Raw genomic sequence first — 11,604 nt, 5'->3', positions numbered from 1 at the left:
GCATTCAACAATGCACGTTTCAAATGCTGATATATTGTTCAACATTTTGCGACTCGGTGATTATGAAGACAGAATTGAAATGATATAACTGCCAGGCAAATTTAAGGTTGAAGACAAAGATTTGAGCAGAAATTTCCAATGTAGTTTCTATAGTAAATCACTCCACAGACAACCACTTATAATACTTTTACATGACACAGTACACATAATGTCGTCGATAAGGAGAGCGGAAATATAATTATATATATATATATATATATATATATATATATATATATATATATTATGGGGGGGGGGGAGGGGGATTACAACCCCAAGGACTCCTACACTCGTTCTACTTATATAAATATAACGGCAACTCTATTTCCAGCCATAAGGAGAAATGCGGAATAAATGATAGTTGGGGGAATTTTCGTGAAAAGCATGATAATATTAAAAAATGCAAATAATGCCCTTTTTGAAAAATTATTAGTTAATATGGACTAAATGAAGCATTGGGTTGACAAGAGCACAAAACGTATCTTATATCACTTATGTCTGTATGTTAATGAGAAGATGCGATTTTTTTTTTTTTTTTTGGAGAAAAAACAGATATACATACATTCCCCCAATGACCCGTTTTCTACACACATCCAATATATTATATACACCCTTTTTGTTTTCATTGCTGACAATCTCCCCTAAATTGTATTGATGGTACAATACACTACACACACATCTACACACACTATGCCATCTGTGTCCTATGTGATGTCCTGTGGAGTAATCCTTAGGCCCCAGATCACTGATAAGGCATTAAAAAAACATTGTCAAAAATTGAAATGGCCGAGATATCCAAAAACAAAGTAAAACAAAACAATCCTAATAAAAGGTGAGTCACACCTTTTATTGGGATCGCTTTGTTTTGGATAGTTAAGTCATTTTAAAACCAATTTTCACCAAATGAACTTTTAATTCCTCTTGGAATTACGCTCTTTTATATTTTATGTAGGAGGTTTCTCATTATCTCAAAAATCATCAGCAAAACGTTGGAAACCTGAAGCCCCATCGCAATCGGAACTGTACAATCCCTTTAATGTGGAGCTCGTCAGCATATTTTGATTAGTGGGTTGTATGACTCATGGGTTGCATGACTCGTGAGTGTCGATATCGCGACGTCCATCAAAAAAAAAAAAAAAGGGGGGGGGGCAAAGTCAAATATTCGTAGTTTAGTCAGCAAAAGATTGTAAAACCGGCTGGGATTCGAAGAGTCGTTATTGTTCGCAGATGTTTGGCGGGAATTTCACAAACTTTCAAAATTTCTTGCAAATTTTTCAGCATCGTTGGAGGTGATTTTGCTCTTGACTTGCACCGAAAGCCTCGTCATGGGCTTGTGCCGAAAGGGTGGGTTGGGTGGTGGCGCGTCAACACCACCCTTCGTCCAAAGCCCCCCCCCCCCCCCCCCGGTTTTGCCGAAAGGGTGCGTTAGGAGCGTTGGGTCGCGTCGCGTTGACTGGAACCCCACCCTTCGTCTAAAGCCCCCCCCCCCCCCCCGGTTTTGCCGAAAGGGTGCGTTGGTACTTTTTCTCATGTAATATTAAAAGACGAGTTTTGAATTTATATTTTACCTTCAAACAACCATTTCAAAGAGGCTATCGTCCGGATCGGTTTACACTCTATTACCACTTGGTCTACAGCCAGTTGGTCTAATAGACTGTTTAATATCAGTTGGTCTAATAACCAGTTGGTCTAGTCATCATTTCGTCCAATTACTGTATGGTCTAATTGTTATTTGGTTTAATTACTATTTGGTCCACAGTCAATTCGTCTAATAATAGCCATTTGGTCTATTTTTGGTCTAACACCAATTTATATCATCAAATACCGATTTGGTCTATTATGAGTTGGTCTAATTCCATTTCGTCTAATCATCAAATGGTCTAAAATAAAACCAAATTTGTCCAATATAAATTTGGTGTATATACATATCATTAATTTTGGTCCATTGCCCAGTTGGTCTAGCCTCTGTCTATCATCATTTAGTCTACACCCATTTAGTCTAATAACCATTGATCTTATTGTCATTTGGTCTAATAGCCAGCCTCCTGGTCTAATCAGGTACCATTTGGTCCAATCATCATTTCGTCTATATGACCAACTGGGCTATTTTTTTTTTTTGGGGGGGGGCCCTTTTTATTGATGTGTACACTAAATTTATATTGGACAAATTTGGTTTCATTTTAGACCATTTGATGATTAGACGAAATGGAATTAGACCAACTCATAATAGACCAAGAATAGACCAAATGGCTATTATTAGACGAATTGACTGTAGACCAAATAGTAATTAAACCAAATAACAATTAGACCAAACAGTAATTGGACGAAATGATGACTAGACCAACTGGTTATTAGACCAACTGATATTAAACAGTCTATTAGACCAACTGGCTGTAGACCAAGTGGTAATAGAGTGTAAACCGATCCGGACGATAGCCTCTTTGAAACGGTTGTTTGAAGGTAAAATATAAATTCAAAACTCGTCTTTTAATATTACATGAGAAAAAGTACCAACGCACCCTTTCGGCAAAACCGGGGGGGGGGGGGGCTTTGGACGAAGGGTGGGGTTCCAGTCAACGCGACGCGACCCAACGCTCCCAACGCACCCTTTCGGCAAAACCGGGGGGGGGGGGCTTTGGACGAAGGGTGGTGTTCCCATTAACGCGACGCGCCACCACCCAACCCACCCTTTCGGCACAAGCCCTCGTCATGTGAGCATAGTTCCGCTGAAGCACCGAAGTTCTTCTGATCATTTTACAACATATCCGCTAACTCACCTCTTGAGATATTTTTACGTATGTTTGGTGCATGCTTGGGGGCAAAGCGCTTAACCGAGGTGTCTCATAGCGACTTCACTTAATTTGATTAATTAGGTTTTTTTCTGCAAATTATAATCACAACCTATACATCAACGCATCAAACGATAGTAACAAAGATTTAAGAAAAGTATGGAGTTTGGCAGTACAGTTAAGTATAGACAATGAAATATACATAATGATTGAAGTCACAGTATATACTGGATTCACTCTAGAGTACGCCATATTTGTATTTGAAAAATTAAAACAATGTATGGGGGAATCTACAAAAAAAAAATGCCTTTGCTTGTGGATGTGGAAGTGCTAAAAAAAGAAATCGGTACACATTAACAAACGATCGTGCATGTACAAACCAACAATGTAAACAGCAGAAAGGAGAAAGACGAAAGAATTAACATCTAAATTCAACTCGAGACAGCTATCAATTCAACGCTCCTTGGAACCATTTGCCCATGATTACAGGAGCATTTGCATTGTTCGGGTGTAGGCCTTATTATGTTCTTCGTGCGTGTCGTTCAGCGATACTATTCATAACTTTCGCAGAATGCGTATACGTCGTGAGAACTACGCACAAACCACGAACGAACAATTTTCATCTCTATTGTCGGGGACACGTTCGAAAAAAAGGAAGCCCTTTTTCGACCTTCACATCCCACGCAGATTATTCGCTTTGATAGTGATAACAGCGCTTTCAGCCGCCATCAGATCCAATTACTTTGAAAGAAAAGCACCATGATATGGCACGACACACCCCATCCTTCCAAGTATTATGATTCTTCCTCATCCCGCCACAGTCAGCCACAACACAACCAAATCAACACACGCGTCCCACCGTCTACGTAATCAGGTATCAAAGTACGTGTGCACGCTGCCATAATCATATATATATATATATATATATATATATATATATATATATATATAATAATAATAATAACTCAGTATTTATATAGCGCTTATCAATAAAATTATCTAAGCGCTTTACATACTATATACCTAAACATAAACTACTGCATGATCCAAAATACTACAATTAACACAAATAATTAATCACTTCAATGATAATAATAATTGCATAAGTACACGGTGGTTTACACTACAATGAAAGCAATACCCTCAACAGGCTGGTAACATTTACCTGAGCAACTAATTACGGAAAAGATAAGCCTTAAGTGCAGTTTTGAATCTGTTGAGGGATGGCTGATTTCTTAAGCTCAAGGGGAGTGAATTCCAGAGTGAAGGGGCGGCGACTGAAAAGGCTCTGTCACCATGGGTGTGGGAGACTACCTTAGGGACTTTTAGGAGATTCTGTTCAGCTGATCGTAGAGAGCGGGATGGTTAATATGGAGAAATCATGCTAGAGATATATGTGGGAGATTTTCCTTGAAGACTCTTAAATGTGATAACTAGGATCTTGAACAGAATGCGCTTATCGATGGGTAACCAGTGTAGTTGTTGAAGAGTATTAGATACATCATGTTTCCTAGGAACCCTCTGGACAATCCTGGCTGCAGTGTTCTGGATTCGCTGAAGTTGGCTGATCAGGGATTGTGGGAGTCCAAACAAGAGGCTGTTATTGTTATCAAGTCTACTGGTTATAAATGCATAAACTTAAGCCAACGTCGCTGGAGTAGTGAGATACTGTCTAATCTGTCCTATCCTTCGGATGGCTATCATGGCAGAACGGCAGATAGAGCTGACATGTTCTTTCATTGTGAGATGTTGATCCATGATGCAACCAAGATTCCTTCCGAATGGGGACGCTTCCACCACCAGATCTCCAACTCCAACGGACAACTGTTCAGGCATATGCCGAAATCGCGATGAGAAATGAACGATTTCAGTTTTTGCATCATTCAGTGTAAGCATGTTCTCGTGAGACCAAGCTTTGACATCTGCAAGGCATTCACTGACAAGAGAGAGTGATTGAGCCCTGTCACTTGATCGGAAAGTCAAATAAATTTGGGTGTCGTCAGCGTACATCATCACTTCCGATCCATGCGCTTTAACAATATCATATATCGGAGCACTATAGAGTGTGTAGGTAAGTGGACCCATTACAGATCCCTGTGCTACACCACACGTGTCGCTGTAAACGCTTGAAGATGAACCGTTGATCATCACGACATGGGATCTGTTAGCCAGGTATGACTGAAACCAGTTGAGGACTGTACCGCCAAATCCATAGCGTTCAGCCAACCTCCGGAGCAAGATTTGATGGTCGATAGTATCGAAAGCCGCACTATAGTCTAAGAGAACAAGTACAACTTCCTGGTGGCCGTCCAGCGCCAGAAGAATGTCATTTTGGACCCTTATCAGAGCTGTTTCCACGGAATGATTGGCTCTGTATGCTGACTGTACATCTGGCAGAAGGTTATTAATAGCCAGATAGTCCTTGATCTGGCTTGCAGCTATTCTGTCAACCAACTTTGGGACAAAGCTCAAGTTCGATATGGGACGGTAACTACTAATATATATATTATATATATATATATATATATATATATGTATATATATATATATATATATATGTATATATATATATATATATATATGTATATATATATATATATATATATATATAACGAGCTGAAAAATAGGGGGCTCCGAATAGGATGGGCAGTATAAAGGGAATAATAAGAAATCAGAGGGCCAGGAAGTAGATAGGGCAAAGCACGGGGTGAATGAATAAAGGGAATAAAAGGGGAGGAATAAGGTTCAGACAGCGGGCTTAGGGCATGGTAGGACATTGTAGGGAATCAGACAAAGGGAACAAAGAAGAAGGACATTTGATAGACATCAGGTGATTTTCAAAGGGATAAAGAAATAGATAGAACCGGCAGGATGTTAGAAGTATAATGTTTGACAAGGAGTTTAGGTGTTTAACGAGAATATGGTGGTAGTGCGAGTTAAATTTGGAATCCTGTTGGAGGGGTAAGTTAAAGGGCTCGTAGCGAAGCTAGGTTTTGTTTTATAAATAATAGGAGGAAAGGAGAGTGTTAGGTTGGGTTCGAGACGCAGGTAGGTTACGCAGGTGAGAGGAGAGGGTCAACTTGGGGACAGGTAAGCGGATTGGTCGAAAGGGGGTTGTCAATAATTCAGGTGGGAGAAATCAACTGTAATGATTGGATGATAGGAGGGATTTAAGGATTAGTTTAAAAGGGAATGCATCGTAGGGAGAGACAGATTTTTCCGCACACTTTTCGAGACAGATTTCTGCAGAGATTTCTGCAGACAATTTTCGGCACCCACTTTTTGGGGAATTTCCACCCAGACTTCGCATTTCTGTGGAGAGAACTCTGCGAGATATTTGAATATTAGCAAGGATGCAGTAGCAGATTTGAAGATGTGGAACCGGTAGCATACTTTCTTTATGAACACTTTGTGGGGAAGATCGGGGTTGGCAACACACATGTGGACCGAATTGAATTATATTATAGTGGTGTGTCGTCTTGAACAATGATTGATCCCTGTCAGATCATCTATCCACGATAGTGACGTGGGCAGAACTTTGAATTCTGATGTAGGGACCAGCTTGCAACTTTGAATTGACAATGTAATTAGCGGAAAGTCGGAATCTGATTCAAATGGGATCGCTTGTTCGTGCCACTGTCCGACGAGTTTGACGTGTAAAAAGTGATTGTGAACTGTTGCACAACCCCACCCCTGACGCCACTAATACCCTCGATGAGTCCAAGGTGAAGCAGAGCCCAGACAGCCGGATCGACGCAGCCGTATACCAGCCACCGGGGAGATGCTGCGGAGAGCCACCGGCGCGGCGGAAGCGGTACGGGTCGAAGGCGACGAAGGCAGCCACCAGCGAGAGAGCGCCAGCGGTAAGGACTGAGCGAAGGAAGGATTTCTGTGAATGGTTGCGATGTAAATCGCGGACAATATCCCGGCCGTATTAACCCCCCTCCCCTCCCCCCCCCCCCACGCGCACTTGCACCCGAAGCTGTATGTAAGTACAATAACCGAGATGAGATTGTAATAATGCGCATGTCCGTTTAGATTTTTGTGTAATAATGTTTGAATCGCCAGTGCCAAGTAATCATTGATGGAAATAGATTGAACAAGAGGAGATTTTCCTTTTGAATAAATGTCAATTAATTTTATGAATTTGGCGTATTTTTTTTTACTTTAAATTACCTTAACTAATTGATGATAATGTGGCAGGTGAGTCTGCGAGTGCGAGTGCACTAACCAAATCCCCTCGCGTCTTACAGACCGCGCGCAAGCCCAGCTTATCCCCTGTCGCTGGTAACCCCAGCCCAGGGTGGTAAGCTGGGTCGGGAGCCGTAGAGGGTTATATATATATATATATATATATATAATATTATATATATATATATATATATATATATATATATATATATATATATATATATATATATATATATATATATATATATATAAATTTCTTCCGAAGTAATTTCTTAATTCTCTTTAAAAAAGTTCGTATGCCAACCGTAGCATGTCCATTAACTGTCCTCTATCTACTCATGCTTTGTAATCGCCAGATAATCTTTCAACATTGTTATGCGAAAACACGTCCAATCCAATTATGTTAAATGCATAATATTCCATATGTTATTATCTCATCTCATGTTCAATATTTTCTATCCCATACACCCTCTATTAATGTTTATTTCTTAATTACTACATGTGTGCAGAGACAATAGACCAGTTCGTAATTCCACTTTGCGCATGAGCAGAAAAAAGATCATTTTTGTACCAACAGGCATTTTGGTTTATTAATTAACTGAGATAAGCATCTGTGATGTGATGATAAAGTATTCATGTGATCCTTATCTAAATAGTGTTTGCCAGCACGTCCACCTGACAGCAAGCCTGGTATTTGGCAATATCAAAAGAAAAAGGTTGTTATTGCATTCAATACGAAACAATGAATTAGATGCCTGCTAAAGTGTCAACTGACGGACTATTCTGGTCACCTGGTCTAAACTCAAGTTCATACTTTGTTTGAACACGAATTCCATAAATTGTTATGTCGGGCAAGCTTATGCATTATACTGCTTTGAAAACGGTGAAGTCCCTAACCAACTGAGAAAAAAGAAAGGTCATTTGCACCAAGGTGTACATGAGCTAATTACGAACTGGCTTATTAAGCCTGAGGATGACAAAATGACGAAGGCTTACAAATCTGGCATCCTGCAACATTATGCCAAAAAAAAAAAAAAAGATTCACGAGACCGACACTATGCAAACAAAGCCCATGAAACCGACACTATGCAAACAAAGCCCATGAAACCGACACTAAAGCAATGAATGGCCACGAGACCGACATTAGGCAAAGAAGGCCCATAAGATCGACAGGCTGAACAGCGTCATCTATACGTCAACTTCAAGTATGTATCTTTACAGGGTGTTGCATTAATGACATAAAGGGGAAAATAACATATAGCGGGTGGACTTTCGTCACGCTATAGGGCTCACACCCGTAAATATAAGGGAATGCCCCAGGCCCCTTCACAAATTCGTACCAAAGATACCAAAATAAATGAAGAAAAAAATTGATTAAAAATCAATGATGTAGTTTGGCAAAAAACTGAATAGCTGTAGATATTGAGTCTGAATTCCTCTACAAATTACATTTTGGTTGGAAGATGAAAGCTTTTCTGGTGGAATTTGAGGGGACTATATTTCATTGGGTACGTGTACGGAAAATGGGTGATTTTTTGAGTGATAAGAACTCGTAGTCTGGCTTTGCGGACCCCTGGACAGAATTTGAACTGAATTATCCACCCTGAGAATTTGATGGATGAAAGGGTATATCTAACTTATCCACGTTAGTGAAGCTGAAACACCTCATTTCTCCCAGCTGTTTTACAGAATTTTTTGAAATTTGATTTTTAACACACGTCCCTATGGGGAAATATTTATGGGTGTGAGCCCTATAGAGTGCCCGATTGTAACTAATTAAATATAGCGCCATCTCAACGACAAGGATGTATTTGTACAGATGCAACATCAGGGGTAAGTTCTTTCACTCTACCTGGAACGATCACACCGGGTAGAGCTGCGTAGCGACTACGCCGAAATCGGCTGCGTACTCATGAAAAATAATTGTGATGATCCGCGCAGTGTGGGCGTAGTCCCGGCGTAGGGTTACGTATGGTTGCGTAGGAACGTAGCTTATTCGGCGTGTAGCGGGCGTAGAGTTGCGTACATAAACGTAGGTCGGACGTACAGGCCGCGTAGAGTTGCTTACGGTTGCGTGAAGTTGCGTATGCACAAATTAATGAAACTGCAGAGCTACTTCAGCATAGCTTTCTGCTTCTTATTCCACTCTTTGTTCTGGTTTGCTTGCTGTTAAAACATGATATGATGGGGAGGTTAAATCCTTTGCTAGTATCTTCAGTTCTCCAGCATTTAGCTGTCCTAGAAACAGCATTCGCATAAATTCGAACGTTTTGCAAAAATGAATAAAAAGAAGAAAATGAGATGTTGCAAGAATCAGAATTAAGTAGTGTGTGGTTCAAATCTCGGATCCAGCGGCGATCAAGAGGCAATATGAACAACTGATGAAAAAACTGCTTGCCGACGATGTTTCATCATTTTATCAGTTTCATGTGAATGGAGCCACAGGCGTTCAATGAACTCCTGACACGAAATGCACCGAGAATTACATAATAACATAACAATTTCAGGAAATCTTTAGAACCGAGTTTCAAACTTGCTATAACCTTCATTTGATCAAGATGTCCAGCAGCATTATCATGAAGTAACTTCAGGTTCGTGGAGACACAGTGCCCATATGCCAGACATGGAACAACTGTAGCATGGTAACACAAGCAGAGCAACAGATGAGCAAAGTAACTACCACATGTAGTATTTCAACTCGCCCTTAGGCAGTGTGTCATGGGAAGATGAGGTACCCATCATTCAGATCAGTGTGACTAAACGATTAACTTCCTCTACCTTGGGCATCCAAGCCACCAATAACACTAGGAGACAACATGTCTTTGCACCGATTCTCCCCGATGCTACTCCGGAAATCTTCACTATAGCCTGCCAACTTTATCTCGTTGGGTTTTCATTCATGTCTGCGTGCGCCAGCCTGGTTGATCACTAAACTGTAGCCTACCTTCCAGCCCAATCTCCATGTTTGTTTGTTTGTTTTTTATTACTGATACAGCAGCTTCTTAGCATCCTTGTTATAGTCTTCACAAGCCTTATCATAGAGCATCGTATGCTATTGAACCCACTCCATAATAACATTTACCCTTTCTTGGTCAGTTGAGAAGCACGGTCTGTTTCTTCTACTACCGTGATTTTGGGAACTTCCCGTGGCAGCTTCATTGCCAGATTAGTTCACACAGTCCTGGCGATTTGTTTGCATCTTGATCACTAGAGGCATGTAAATAATGAGCAGGAGAAGAACTGTTGCCCCTACCACAGCAATTTGCTCTTCCTTTTCGGCCTTTTGCAGTTATTAGGCCTACAAGATATATAATGAAGACTCGAAGAGCACAGGAAGATACATTCACCAGCGGCCATTCAGAGTCCAGTAGGATGAATGATGTCATGCAGTTTTCAAACATGGATCACACTGGAATGCCAAATCTTCACCAATAAAACAGTCTACGCAACTGTATAAGCAACACTACGCAAATGTGCGCCAGGTCTACGCAAGTCCACGCAAATGTCTAACAGTACGCAACACTACGCCATGTCATACGCGAGCCCCAAAAGTGCCTTCGTGTGAACACGGTTTGATGGCGTACTGTTGCATATAAATGGCGCACAAAATGCGAAGTGTTGCGTAGACTTGCGTAAAACCTGCGTATCAGTGCTCTACGCGGAGGGTACGCCAAAAAATTAAACATGTTTAATTTTTTGCGTACATCTCGCGTACGTATTTTGCGTCCCTCGGCGTACTCTGCCGTAGAGTTGCGTACTCACAGCATACAGATGCGTAGTGTTGCGTAGTCACTACGCAACACTACGCAACTTTACGCAACTCTACGTAAAGCCCGGTGTGAAACCCCCTTTAATGATTATTATTTTTTCAACAGTTCATGGACCTGTCATGGTAATGAATGTGCATGAGATACATATATTATGCAGATGAGTGTGACGTATTAACTTGACCCCAGGTCAGATTGCATGTGCGCGATGTAAGCAGGCGCTCATTAAAGCAGAAATTTATAGAGAATCTAGAAATATGACAAGTTTGATATCTACGGAAAGCTAAGAAGCTAGTTAACAAAACTGGATATTTTTTGGACGATGTAACTTTACCCCCAAACTGTTTTTGAGATTGAAAAAACACCCAATTTCCATGACCACGTAGCTCCGTTCGCTACAAGAAACATCGGATTTGAGCGACGTCACCTAATGTGTATGAGCTGATTTGCCGTACGGATTATGAGACCCTCTCTGGCAAAACCCGAAACTTCTCGGCAAATGTGATTTCTCGCTACAGCCCGAAAAAGGTCAAAAAATAACCTACCTCAGGGACCAAATTGACATTTTGGTATCACGTTGTAGGGGAAGTTTTCTAGTTTCTGATTGATATCAACAACATTTCGAAATACAACCTACAAAATGTGGAATTTTGAAGAGAAAAGTGGGATGTCAATCTCAAATGTTGGCCAAAATCTTACGTCTAAACACCAAATCGCCTTCGCTTACGGCGAAAATGACTGTTGGCTGTTTGGCGATCGTGTCTTAGATATTCTGCGTTGAACCCTGACACTTTTGGTACCTACAGAAAGCTCTACCT

The sequence above is a fragment of the Diadema setosum genome, chromosome 7, assembly GCF_964275005.1.
Source record: "Diadema setosum chromosome 7, eeDiaSeto1, whole genome shotgun sequence".
In the NCBI taxonomy this organism is placed as follows: Eukaryota; Metazoa; Echinodermata; class Echinoidea; order Diadematoida; family Diadematidae; genus Diadema; species Diadema setosum.
Note: the sequence above shows the minus strand (reverse complement) of the source record.